Source organism: Schistocerca serialis, chromosome 1 (assembly GCF_023864345.2).
Source record: "Schistocerca serialis cubense isolate TAMUIC-IGC-003099 chromosome 1, iqSchSeri2.2, whole genome shotgun sequence".
Lineage (NCBI taxonomy): Eukaryota > Metazoa > Arthropoda > Insecta > Orthoptera > Acrididae > Schistocerca > Schistocerca serialis.
The window spans coordinates 223,704,972-223,718,357 of NC_064638.1; the positions used below are offsets into that span (position 1 = coordinate 223,704,972).

Here is a 13,386-nt window from a genome sequence, read left to right on the forward strand (position 1 = left end):
ATGTCCGAAATGCTATGTCCCATGTGTCTAGCTCCAACTACCGTCCCGCATGCATAGGACGGAAGGAAGGAAGGTTGTTCAAATGGTTCAAATGGCTCTGAGCACTATGGGACAACATCTGAGGTCATCAGTCCCCTAGAACTTAAAACTACTTAAACCTAACTAACCTAAGGACATCACACACCACCATGCCCGGGTCAGGATTCGAACCTGCGACCGTAGTGGTCGCGCGGTTCCAGACTGAAGCGCCTAGAACCGCTCGGCCACACCGGCCGGCTGAAGGAAGGTTGTGTTTAACCTTCCATCGACATCGAGGTCATTGGACACGGACCACAAGCTTGGATGATGACAAAGACGGGGAAGGAAATCGGCCATGCCCTTTCAAAGGTAGCATTTCGTCATTTGCCTGTAGCGATTTAGGGAAATCATTGAAAATCGAAATCTGGGTGGTCGGAGGCGGGTTTGAACCGTCGTCCTCCCAAATGAGAGTCCAGTGTGCTAACTACGTCAGCGTTCAAAGTAAATGCCCGTCGTGAGGCCATAATGGCGTCGGAAACCTTTTCACTTGAAACATCTGAGTACAAATGACTGCTCCGTCAATGCAGTGCCATTTATACCTCACGTATGCGATGCTACCTCCATCTGTGTGTGTGTGTATATCGCTATGCCATGGCTTTCGTCACCTCAGTGCAAAAGGGGAGCATAAAGAGGATTCCATGGTTGAAATATAACGTAGTTCTCAAGAAACCATGATATGTGTATTTCATCAACCTATAATTGAAGAAGACTGTGAGTGTAGAGACCAGAAGGTAAGAGTGATTATGGGACAATCAATTTTGATTTCTCCTTGTTCGTATCAAATAGAACAGGTTGGGTAAAGTGATCTCTGGAATGTAATATCTGACGATGTATTAGGTACAGACTTGGTCCTGTAGCTATCAGTGCGTCAAACACCATTATGCAGCTGCTAATGAGCTGTAATATAGGAAATAACAGAGATAACGAGGGCAAATAAACAGAAGAAAATTGCAGCATTTCTACTGTAGGCACCAAGAGATACTGTATTTAGTGTTATGTTAACATACGTGACTTGTATACACTACGTAACAACTAGGGGTATCCAGCAACCTTTGTTATTTAGGAAGTATAACCGGAAGTGACGAAATGATCACATGACCGGAAGTTACAGCGTCTTGGATCGCTACAGTATATAACAAGACTTGATAATCACATCTGATTAATCTTTTGTGATAGCGGAAAGTATCAACATACGTTGCTCCAAAGAGCTAAACATCTCTCAGCTGTTAGGAAAGAACATGAGACCACCCAACGAACTGTTCAATTTGATATTATTGGAAAACATGAAAAATCTTGCCACTGATATTGGTAACATAAATTACAATGAAAATTGCACACTCCTCAGCAAGAAAAATTTAAATATGCTTACACCCATTACAGAGTAATTTTGTGACAATATCATGGTGGTTAAAATCAGTGATCAAGTGGACCGGCAAGTACAATTAGGCATTGGTAGTTCTGTAATGCTAAAGATTGAAATTTATGGTGCCTTTAATAATTATCTATGTGGTAAATTCTCCAAGTTCATCTCTGCGAGACATGGTATGAGCACAAAATTACCATTTCTCCTACATAGGAACAATAATGTGAAAGCAAGAGACTTATTGAAAAAAAATTGGGAAAGAAGCACTGGAAGCCATTTCAAGAAAATATAAGAAACATGTGGCTATACCACATAAAGTGAAACTGGCCAACGTTAAAATGGATTTTCTAATAGGGGCATATGGCGGTTGTGGAAGCACAGGAATTTTGAATTTGGTCAAAAATTCAACGATGGAGAAGGCACGATGAGCCGGAACACCCAACTCCTGTCTTTCCATAGTGCAGGCCTTTTCTTCCGCATCTTTTCGTGCAAATGCCCAAGGACACATTTGTAGTATTCCTGGTAAATTGTCTGTCCTCCAGGGGTAAATTCATGATGCACTATACTGGTAGACTTCACTTTCTGCTGTAGGCGTCTTGTTTTTGATACGTAATTTGGACGTATGGTTCGTCAGAGCATCAATCTGCTTTCACTTGTGCTCATTATGAAACTTAACATACACAGCAACTGACCCTATGTGCTCTCCATGTCTAAACTCAGTGTACTTGTCGCCTTCAAATAACACAGGTTCAGGCGTATCTACCAATGCATGATTGTGTGTCTGCGTCCTAAACTTATTGATTCCGCATAAATATACAACAAATGTATCATCCCACTGAGTTGTTGTCCTTTATGGCTGTTTGGGAAAAACCCACGCATCGACAGTGATGCGGTCCTCGCATCCTAATCTAGTAATTTTTCAGTAAGAGAATAAGAATGACAATAAATGGTAGCGAAAATTAGCCACCTTTATACTGCACGGAATGCCAGACAAATGGACTTTCACACGGTACTGCTTCTTCTGATCATCACGAAGCCGCCATCGATACGGGTACTAAAATAAAGTGAAAAGAACAGGCAGGTGAAATGTTTACAAATCTTTCGAGAGAGAGACGGCGTGACGTAGCCGACCGAGCGCTACTTTACAACAGATTTTCATAATTAGCACGTAAGAGGAGAGTAAACATTTGATGAGAGATTCCTCAAGGGCCCTCCCGCTGCAAGAGATACTCAACCGGGATCTCTCAGAACTCTGGATGAGAAACTCCTCAACCTCCGTGTTTCGTTATGAAGCTGTTTTTACGTGGCTAGATGTAGCTCAACCAGACCATTCAGGAAGACTAAAGTGGTTTGGAAACACTGCCAAAGGTTTCTTAAGCGCCCTTCTGCTCTGAGAGATCGCTAAAGAGAGATTACAGCCGGCTCTGCAGGACGTCGTCGTTAGGATTCATATTTCATTACAAAACTCTTTTCACTTTGTTAAAGGTCGTTTACTCAAACCTCCTGCAACATCAAGGTTACCGAGATAACGTCGCAAAGAGAGATGGAGACGATGAAAAGCTGTATTTCATAAGCGTGGGTAGGCTCAGACAAACGTGTTTATGAGCGTCTTCCTGCTAGCGGATATGAGAAACAGCGCAAATGATTGGCTATCTCATGTGATATGATATATTGTGCGGTAAGTCGATCGCTAGTGCGAGAAATATGTGGCCAACTAACTTGAAATATTGTCTTTACACAGCTAAGTAAATAAAGATTACGGTTTTTATCCGAAAGAAGACTGGAAAGTTATGAACCTGAAGTGTTCTCTAGTTGCAACAGCATTTTATTGACACACAGCTATTATAATTCGCCAAAGCATATCGTTCCTATATTTGAATGATGTAGGAAGACGGAGGCAGCAGTGAAAAGTTACGGTTCTTACGATTCAGTTTCAAACGCTTATTTTTTTAAAAAAGTTTTCATACAGTTGGTAGACCCTACAGCCGTCTCACTCATTTTGAGATTTCAGCTACTTTCGTGCTTCCGCATAATACTTTAATGGCAGCGTAATGGTTACGATGCAGGACTCGCATTCGGGAGAACGGCGTTTATTCGCGAAACAGTCTGACGCTGAAATATGGTAATACATTTTTTTATTTTAAAAAAATATGTGTTAAGTATTAGACGTATAGTTTTGAGGTAAACATACGGTCTGTTTTCGTTCCTAGGTAACAGATTAAACATAGCCAGCGAATAGTTTTATGTCTAACATAGTTTCGTTTTCGCATCTAGATAACAGATTAAACATGAACGCCTCGCAGGGTACTCGAGAAGTCTCAGGCGCCTTGCCACGGTTCTGGCGGCTTCCCCCGTCGGAGGTTCGAGTCCTCCCTCGGGCATGGGTTTGTGTGTTGTCCTTAGCGTAAGTTAAAGTTCGATTAAGTAGTGCGTAAGCGTAGGAACCGATGACCGCAGCAGTTTGGTCCCACAGGCACTTACCACCGAATTTAAAAACTTAATTTATTAAACATAAAGAGCATATAAATAACATCTAAATGAATGTTAATTTACAGAAAAAATGGAATATTTGAAATTTAACGCTTTTGTGACTGGCAGCCCAGACGTGTCCCATTAAAGGAATATACAGTTTTGAGCATTGGGGTGTCCAGGAGAAAGCCCTTTCTGGTACTATCGGAACTTGGAGAGAGGTACGAATGACCATGGGCTGAAAATATAGAAGGTTGGGAGTGATCAAGTGAGGCGGTGTATATTTACACCTGGAACAATGCATCCGTTTTACGAAAATCGCTCCAAATCACCATCTTGTCCGTTCCAAGAAGGTCTGAAGTGAGTAATTCTGTTCCTTTACACATAATAGACATTGATTTGGACATTACTGAACTCTTAGTAATTATCTTGGTTTGTACATCATTTGTAGTTAGCTAGTTATGACTCAGAAAATTGCATAGAATGGAAAAAAGAAGTGAAACATCAAAGCCACTTCCAACTTTAATGTTGAAAATCTGTATGTAGTACGTCACGTTTATCAGAGTCACGAATGGAAATGAAGGTCCTGTTTGATATATTTTTTTCGTTTCGTGTAAAATGAGTTTCGTAGATGGTCTATGTAGCCCGTACATATTATAAAAATGAATGAACGTATACATGTATATGTGTATGTATGTATATATGTATGCTCCACATTCCCTCTTACACCACTGGACCGATTTCAACCAAACTTGATGCACATATCACATACGGTCTGAAAAGTATCGCTGAGTGGGCAAGAACCACCTACCTATGAAAGGGCTAGGGTGGTGGTGAAAAATCAGCGTGGCCCACGACACGCAAATCCATTCGAGAATGAGAGCGCTTAATGACTTTGACATAATGTCAAATCTTTACAGAACTTTTCTCGCTGATAAAAACCACAAAATGATGAAAGAAAAAAGTTCACCACTCACTACTTTTTCGCTATTCATACAGTAAAACTGTCGAATGAAGCACTACGTTTCAATTTATTGTTTCTTTACTACTAAGTGTATTTGAGACACATTTTTCAGACAGTATTCAAATATACCACTGAACATACTAGCAAACATACATCATTGTACGACGCATAGTTCAGGAGGTATGACTTCTAACGCTGAGATACGTGAGAAATTGCAGCATCATGCATGACGTTTAAATTTATTACTTCTTTGTTACTAACTCTATTCGCAACACATTTCGCAGACGGTATCTACCTATCTCGCTGAATGTACCTACAAAAATATATCGTTGTACGATACATAGTTCAGAAGCCACGTCGTCATAAACACTGAGCTGGGTGAAAAGGAAACTGCAGGGCGAAATTCGATAGAGATACACGTGAAACGTGTGTACAGATACGTGTTGAATATCTTAAATATCTGTAAAATATATCTGACATATGCGTACGTGGACAAAACCACGGCTAAAAATCCCGTCATAAACGTCTGGAACGATTTCAACCATATTCGATACACATACTACAGTAGATATCATCAGCAAAGAAGTACTGTGAGGGTAATAATCGCCAGCTTTCAATTGGGCTGTGGGAGGTAATGTGGAGAGAGAAGATGGGAGGAGGAGGAGATGGACGGACAGAGTGTGGAAAGGAGGAGATGTGCATTGATAGGGGCGAGGATGAGGTGGACAGAGAGAGAGGGAAAGAGCAGATGGACAGCAGTTGGAGGAGACATACAGAGAGTGGGTAGAGGAGGAGATGAACAGAGAAAGGAAAGAGGAGGAGATGAACAGAGAAAGGAAAGAGGAGGAGATGAACAGAGAAAGGAAAGGGGAGGAGATGAACAGAGAAAGGAAACAGGAGGAGATGAACAGAGAAAGGAGAGAGGAGAAAATGGACAGATGGGAGAGGAGAAGATGGATAGAGAGAGGAAAAGGGAGGAGATAGACAAGAAGAGGGTGAGGAGGAGATGGACAGAGGAGGAACGACCAGATGGACATAGAGGTGTGGAGTAGATGGGCAGAGAAGAGAGAGGGGCAGGAGGAGATGAAAGAGATCGATCCTTGGAGATGCTGGACAAGGAGAGGAGGTGGAGGAGATGGAAGGGGGAGGGGGAAGGAGGAGATGGACTAATAGAAGGTTGGAACAATACACACCTGCGCAATGCTGGGTACTCAGCTGGTTTAGTAAATAATTAGATATTGTCATAATAAAATAACATAGAAACGAAACAATTGGAATACTACACCAAAAAAAACAAACAACAACAGAAGACTGAACAGGCCTAAACAGAATTTACTGAAGTTAAGTTTCATCACTTTTGTAATTGCTACCCTAATTGTCAGCGACTATACTGAAAAAAATGTCGCGTCTCGTTTATTAACAACTGCTATTAAAATGTGTTTTAACTACAGCACTAAGCAAAAAAAAAAAGTTCAAATGTGTGTGAAATCTTATGGGACTTAACTGCTAAGGTCATCAGTCCCTAAGCTTACACACTACTTAAGCTAAATTATCCTATGGACAAACACACACATCCATGCCCAAGGGAGGACTCGAACCTCCGCCGGGAGCAGCCGCACAGTCCATGACTGCAGCGCCCCAGACTGCTCGGCTAATCCCGCGCGGCTAAACAAAAACTACCTGTAAACAGAGAGAAACAGCGCAGTGCCACAGTCCAGCCACATGATCGATTTTTTTTGTGAACTAGGCCCTGTAAGAACAATTTGTAGTTTGCCCGTTATTTTCGCAATCATTAGATCCCGTGATAATGGTTCGTACGAGGAGCGTGGCTGAAAGTTATAAAATTTACGCAAAATGGACTATAGCGTTAATACCTGGAGAAATGGTGGACATTTAAGAAGCTCCATTTACCCAAGGCGATATTCGTTAGATGCTGGTATACAAGGTCTCGATGGGCGTAAATCAGGCGAACTCTGTGCACGCAAGGAAGGCAGTGTTCTGAAGCTAAGGATAAAATATCTTACAGTGCGGAGTTACCTATAAAAAGAGCCACTGATAATTGAATTCATACGATAACTACATTCTGCTGTATACTTTTAATTTTTCTCTGGAACCCGTGATAATTTGTTGATAAGAAAGACCGCATTGGCGGATTTTGTTTCTGTGTGAATAGGCAATGGATGAAAGGAATATACTATACTCTTTACATGTAACGAAGTTTTCGCTTGTCCTCACATATCTGTTACGAATGTTCTTGGTTGTGATATTATACTTTAAGTACAGCCTGTGTGTGGACTGATTCCATCGTCTGGAACTCACAATTTTGTCTGGTTGACATTGTTGTAATTGCTAAACATTCATTAGTACATACATGCTGTGTTTAATGCCTTATACGCAACATGAGTGAATTTGTGAACCGTAGGTGCAAACAATACTTCGTTCATACAGGGTTTTTCAAAAATGACCGGTACATTTGAAACGGCAATAAAAACTAAACGAGCAGCGATAGAAATACACCGTTTGTTGCAATATGCTTGGGACAACAGTACATTTTCAGGCAGACAAACTTTCGAAATTACAGTAGTTACAATTTTCAACAACAGATGGCGCTGCGGTCTGGGAAACTCTATAGTACGATATTTTCCACATATCCACCATGCGTAGCAATAATATGGCGTAGTCTCTGAATGAAATTACCCGAAACCTTTGACAACGTGTCTGGCGGAATGGCTTCACATGCAGATGAGATGTACTGCTTCAGCTGTTCAATTGTTTCTGGATTCTGGCGGTACACCTGGTCTTTCAAGTGTCCCCACAGAAAGAAGTCACAGGGGTTCATGTCTGGCGAATAGGGAGGCCAATCCACGCCGCCTCCTGTATGTTTCGGATAGCCCAAAGCAATCACACGATCATCGAAATATTCATTCAGGAAATTAAAGACGTCGGCCGTGCGATGTGGCCGGGCACCATCTTGCATAAACCACGAGGTGTTCGCAGTGTCGTCTAAGGCAGTTTGTACCGCCACAAATTCACGAAGAATGTCCAGATAGCGTGATGCAGTAATCGTTTCGGATCTGAAAAATGGGCCAATGATTCCTTTGGAAGAAATGGCGGCCCAGACCAGTACTTTTTGAGGATGCAGGGACGATGGGACTGCAACATGGGGCTTTTCGGTTCCCCATATGCGCCAGTTCTGTTTATTGACGAAGCCGTCCAGGTAAAAATAAGCTTCGTCAGTAAACCAAATGCTGCCCACATGCATATCGCCGTCATCAATCCTGTGCACTATATCGTTAGCGAATGTCTCTCGTGCAGCAATGGTAGCGGCGCTGAGGGGTTGCCGCGTTTGAATTTTGTATGGATATAGGTGTAAACTCTGGCGCATGAGACGATACGTGGACGTTGGCGTCATTTGGACCGCAGCTGCAACACGGCGAACGGAAACCCGAGGCCGCTGTTGGATCACCTGCTGCACTAGCTGCGTGTTGCCCTCTGTGGTTGCCGTACGCGGTCGCCCTACCTTTCCAGCACGTTCATCCGTCACGTTCCCAGTCCGTTGAAATTTTTCAAACAGATCCTTTATTGTATCGCTTTTCGGTCCTTTGGTTACATTAAACCTCCGTTGAAAACTTCGTCTGTGTTCTAGGCGGTGGAATTCCAACACCAGAAAAATCCTCTGTTCTAAGGAATAAAACATGTTGTCTACAGCACACTTGCACGTTGTGAACAGCACACGCTTACAGCAGAAAGACGACGTACAGAATGGCGCACCCACAGACTGCGTTGTCTTCTATATCTTTCACATCACTTGCAGCGCCATCTGTTGTTGAAAATTGTAACTACTGTAATTTCGAAAGTTTGTCCGCCTGAAAATGTACTGTTGTCCCAAGCATATTGCAACAAACGGTGTATTTATATCGCTGCTCGTTTAGTTTTTATTGCCGTTTCAAATATACCGGTCATTTTTGAAACACCCTGTATGACTGAATAATTTCAGGTTTATTTCTCTACTGACCATAACATACAGGCTTTCACGGAGGGTGTTGGCATTAATGATGTTTCCTCTTGGACGGACATTAGGCCGTAATGCTATGTATGTTTCTGTGCCTAGCGTTTTGCCCGCCCGGCTATCCGTGCGGTCTAACGCACTGCTGCCCGAGTGGGAAGACGTGCCGGTCCCCAGCACGAATCCGCCAAGCGGATTAGAGGTCCGGTGTGCCGGTCAGCTTGTGGATGGTTTTTAAGGCGGTTTTCCGTCTGCCTCGGCGAATGCAGGCTTGTTCCCCTTATTCCGCCTCAGTTACACTATGTCGGCGATTGCTCCACGTACGCGTACACCATCAATACTCTAACACGCAAACGTTGGGGTTACACTCGTCTGGAATAAGACGTTCCCAGGGGTGACGGGGGGGGGGGCTGTCCACTGGGGGCTGAACAGCACAATAAGCCTAGCTTCGGTGTGGGGTTGTGTATCAATGAGGGCTACGGCGGGGACGAAGCCCCTCCGTCGTTTCTAGGTCCCCAGTTCAATACATGTGTACATGCCTAACGTATCCTCTTATAATTCTGGTGACATCATCAGAGGCTATAAAGACGCAGTTGTTATTTCTCACATTGACAAGAAGTGTCTCATCATATCAGAAGTACTGGAACCAAGACAATAAAAAAAAGGAGCTTCAGAGCATAAAGTCTATAGAAAGCCCACTCAAACTTCACAAAAATTCGGGTCACCATCACTAGCAGAAAAAAGGTGTGGTGGACTGGGCGCAAGCAATCCTTGAGCATAGAGTAAGAACTCGACCATTAAGAATTACTTTCAGGTGAAACGGCTACTCTGATAGAGAGGGCACTGCATCCTGCTTCCTAAAAGATTTGGAGCATCCAGCGGGAAGAACTGGCTAAAGACGAAGGTTTTCCTCCCATTCACAAGAACAGACACAGATCGTATCAACAGATAGCCAAGACGCTCTGTATTGATACATTGTTAAACTTGACGAGAAAGATCATTAAATATTATATTTAAACATCACAAAGGACCTATGCCCGCCACTCGTCATGACATCTTATTGAAAATTCCTCGCATATGCGGTTAAGTTGCAAATGAAGTATTAAAATAAGCATTAACACTTGGCTTGAAGAACACGAAGGTTGGGCAACACGAATAACATCCAGCAGCAAATAACACACTGGGACCAGCGAACCAACAAGTCTGTTTCTCCAGTACCGTAGTTCTGTCAGGGCCCAATCAATACTACACGGAGATGCTAAAGTCATGGAATGCAGATTGCACGCATGGAGATGGCGTTGGTATCGCCTACACAAGGTGTGAAAGGGGGTTGGGGGGGGGGGGGGGGAAGTGCACTGGCGGAGCTGTTATTTGTACTCAAGTGATTCATATAGTTGCACGACGGGAATTAACAGACTTTGAATGCGGAATGGAAGTTGGAGATAGACGCATGGGACTTTCCATTTCGGAAATCGTTAGGGAAGTCAATATTCCCGGGATCCGCAGTGTCAGGAGTGTGACGGGAATACCAAGTTTCGGCCATCAGCTCTCATCACGGAAAACGCAGTAGCCGACGGCCTTCACTTAACGACCGGGAGCAGAGGCATTTGCGTAGACTTGTCAATGCTAACAGACAAGCACACTGCGTGAGATAAACGTTGAAATCAATATGGGACATACGACGAACGAATCCGTTAGGACAGTTCGGCGAAAAGCCACTGACCGTAACTGAAAATTAGGGGCAAAAGGTGATCTGCTGTCGCTTTGTGCTCCAGTCACTCACTGGCTTTCAAAAAGATTGCAGAACGGATCAATGCACAGATACGAAAAGATCGCCCGCTAGGGAACCAGAGTTCACGTATTGTATCGTAAAAAGCGATGAGACATTGCGTTCTCACTACGAGCCGAAGCTCGGGATAGAAAGGTCCAGAATCTCTGAGACCTAAAAAAAAGAAAAAAAAAGCGCATGCAGAGAAGCCGTGAGCCGTGTCAATACAATGCTCACTGTTTTCATGGGTTTAAAAGAAATCATCCACAAATAATTCGCTCCATAACGTCAAACGGTGAATGCAGGTTGCTACGGTAATTGGGTGTTTTAAACTGTGTTTGGGGGAGGATTGTTCGGGTTAGACCTGAATACCAGCATCAAGGGATCATGATGTTCGTTGCACGAGAATGCACCCGCGTACGGAAGCAAGATCGTACTCGATTTCTTGATCCAAAAGTTTGTCATGGCCCTCGAACACACTTCTTATTCGGCTAGTTTGTCTCCCTGCAACTTCTGATTATTTCAGAAACTGAAAATGGCAGTGAAAGGGAAGCATTTCGACACAATTTCAAAGATATCCGTAGGACTATGACCATGGTACTGTAGGTAGTTTCAAAGGTTGAGTATCAGAATTTTTTCGAACAGTTTTAAGAAACGCAGCTGTCTACTGATTCACAAGGAGCTTATTTTGAAAAAAAAAAAGTCATGTAAACTAAAAATAAATAATGTCTTGTATTATATTTCACGTCAGCCACTTTTCCTTGTCGAACACTTTGAGTCTGGAGCTCTACCTGAGTGTGGAGTAGGCCATCCTACTACTGCACTACTGCATTACCGTGACCACCTGTTCAGATGTGTGTGAATTCCTAAGGGACCGAACTGCTGAGGTCATCGGTCCCTAGACTTACACACTACTTAAACTAAATTAACGCTAAGGCCAACACTCACACCCATGCCCATGGGAGGACTCGAACCTCCGGCGTGAGTGGCCGCACGATTAGTGACATGGCGCCTCTAACCGCGCGGCCACTCCGCGCAGCGTGACCACCTGTCAATAGCCTCAATAACCATCTTTTACAGCACGAGACGTGCAGGAAGAGAGTCGAGATGTTCTGGCAGGTCCTCGATGGTGAGTGTTCATCGGAGGTGAGGGTATCATCTGGAGTGCCCCAGGGAAGTGTGGTAGGTCCGCTGATGTTTTCTATTTACATAAATGATCTTTTGGATAGGGTGGATAGCAATTTGCGGCTGTTTGCTGATGATGCTGTTGTGTACGGGAAGGTGTCGTCGTTGAGTGACTGTAGGAGGTTGCAAGATAACTTGGACAGGGTTTGTGATTGGTGTAAAGAATGGCAGCTAACTCTAAATATAGATAAATGTAAATTAATGCAGATGAATAGGAAAAAGAATCCCGTAATGTTTGAATACTCCATTAGTAGTGTAGCGCTTGACACAGTCACGTCGATTAAATATTTGGGCGTAACATTGCAGAGCGATATGAAGTGGGACAAGCATGTAATGGCAGTTGTGGGGAAGGCGGATAGTCGTCTTCGGTTCATTGGGAAGATTTGGTTCATCTGTAAAGGAGACCGCTTATAAAACACGAATACGACCTATTCTTGAGTACTGCTCGAGCGTTTGGGATCCTTATCAGGTCGGATTGAGGGAGGACATAGAAGAAATTCAGAGGCGAGCTGCTAGATTTGTTACTAGTAGGTTTGATCATCACGCGAGTGTTACGGAGATGCTTCAGGAACTCTGGTGTGAGTCTCTAGAGGAAAGGAGGCGTTCTTTTCGTGAATCGCTACTGAGGAAATTTAGAGAATCAGAATTTGAGGCTGACTGCAGTACAATTTTACTGCCGCCAACTTGTATTTCGCGGAAAGACCACAAAGATAAGATAAGAGAGATTAGGGCTAGTACATAGGCACATAGGCAGTCATTTTTCCCTCGTTCTGTTTGGGAGTGGAACAGGGAGAGGAGATGCTAGTTGTGGTACGAGGTACCCTCCGCCACGCATGGTGGATCGCGGAGTATGTATGTAGATGTAGATCGATTCTGGCAGGTACCGACGGGGGTGTGGAGCCACGCTGACTTCACTGCCGTGGCCAACTACGCAATATTTCTCGGTTGAGGATCCATGGCGCAAACAGCCCGACGGGGTGGTCCCTCAGATTCTCGACTGGTTCAAAATCCGAGGATTTTGGTGACCAGAGGAGCACAGTAAAGTCATCCTGGTGGCCTTCGAACCACACAAGTACACTACTAGCTGTGTGAAACGCTGTGTTGTCCTGCTGGTAGATGTCACCATGCTGAGGAAAGACAAACTGCATGTAGTGGGGGACATGGTCTACAAGAAGAGATGCAGACTTGAGTTGATCCATTTTGCCTCCCACAAATGGTCACCAGGAAATGCCAAGAAATCATTCTCCAGACCATAATGCTCCCTCCTACTTCCAGGGTGTTTGCTTTCAGATGTTTCACGATGTACACATCAACGGCCATCTGTACGTTGGAGCATAAAACGAGATTCATTTGGCACCTTTCGCCACTCAGTGGAAGTCCAGTTGCTTTACCGGCATGCAAATTCCAGCCTCAGTTGCTGATGAACAGCAGTTAGCATGGGTACACGAATTAGGCACCTGCTGCAGAAGCCAATACGAAGCTGCGTTAGCTGAATGTTCGTTGAGGTGGCACTGTTCCTAGCCTTTTCGTTAATATGTGCGATCAGTTCCGCA

The 13,386-nt window shown here is 43.8% G+C and overlaps 1 protein-coding gene across 1 annotated transcript in view; it reads right to left on the reverse strand.

The window, feature by feature from the left end:
* The window catches only part of LOC126460891 (potassium channel subfamily T member 2), a 627,462-nt gene that overhangs the window by 255,296 nt on the left and 358,780 nt on the right, over positions 1–13,386 (reverse strand). The gene's annotated exons all lie outside the window — the stretch shown is intronic.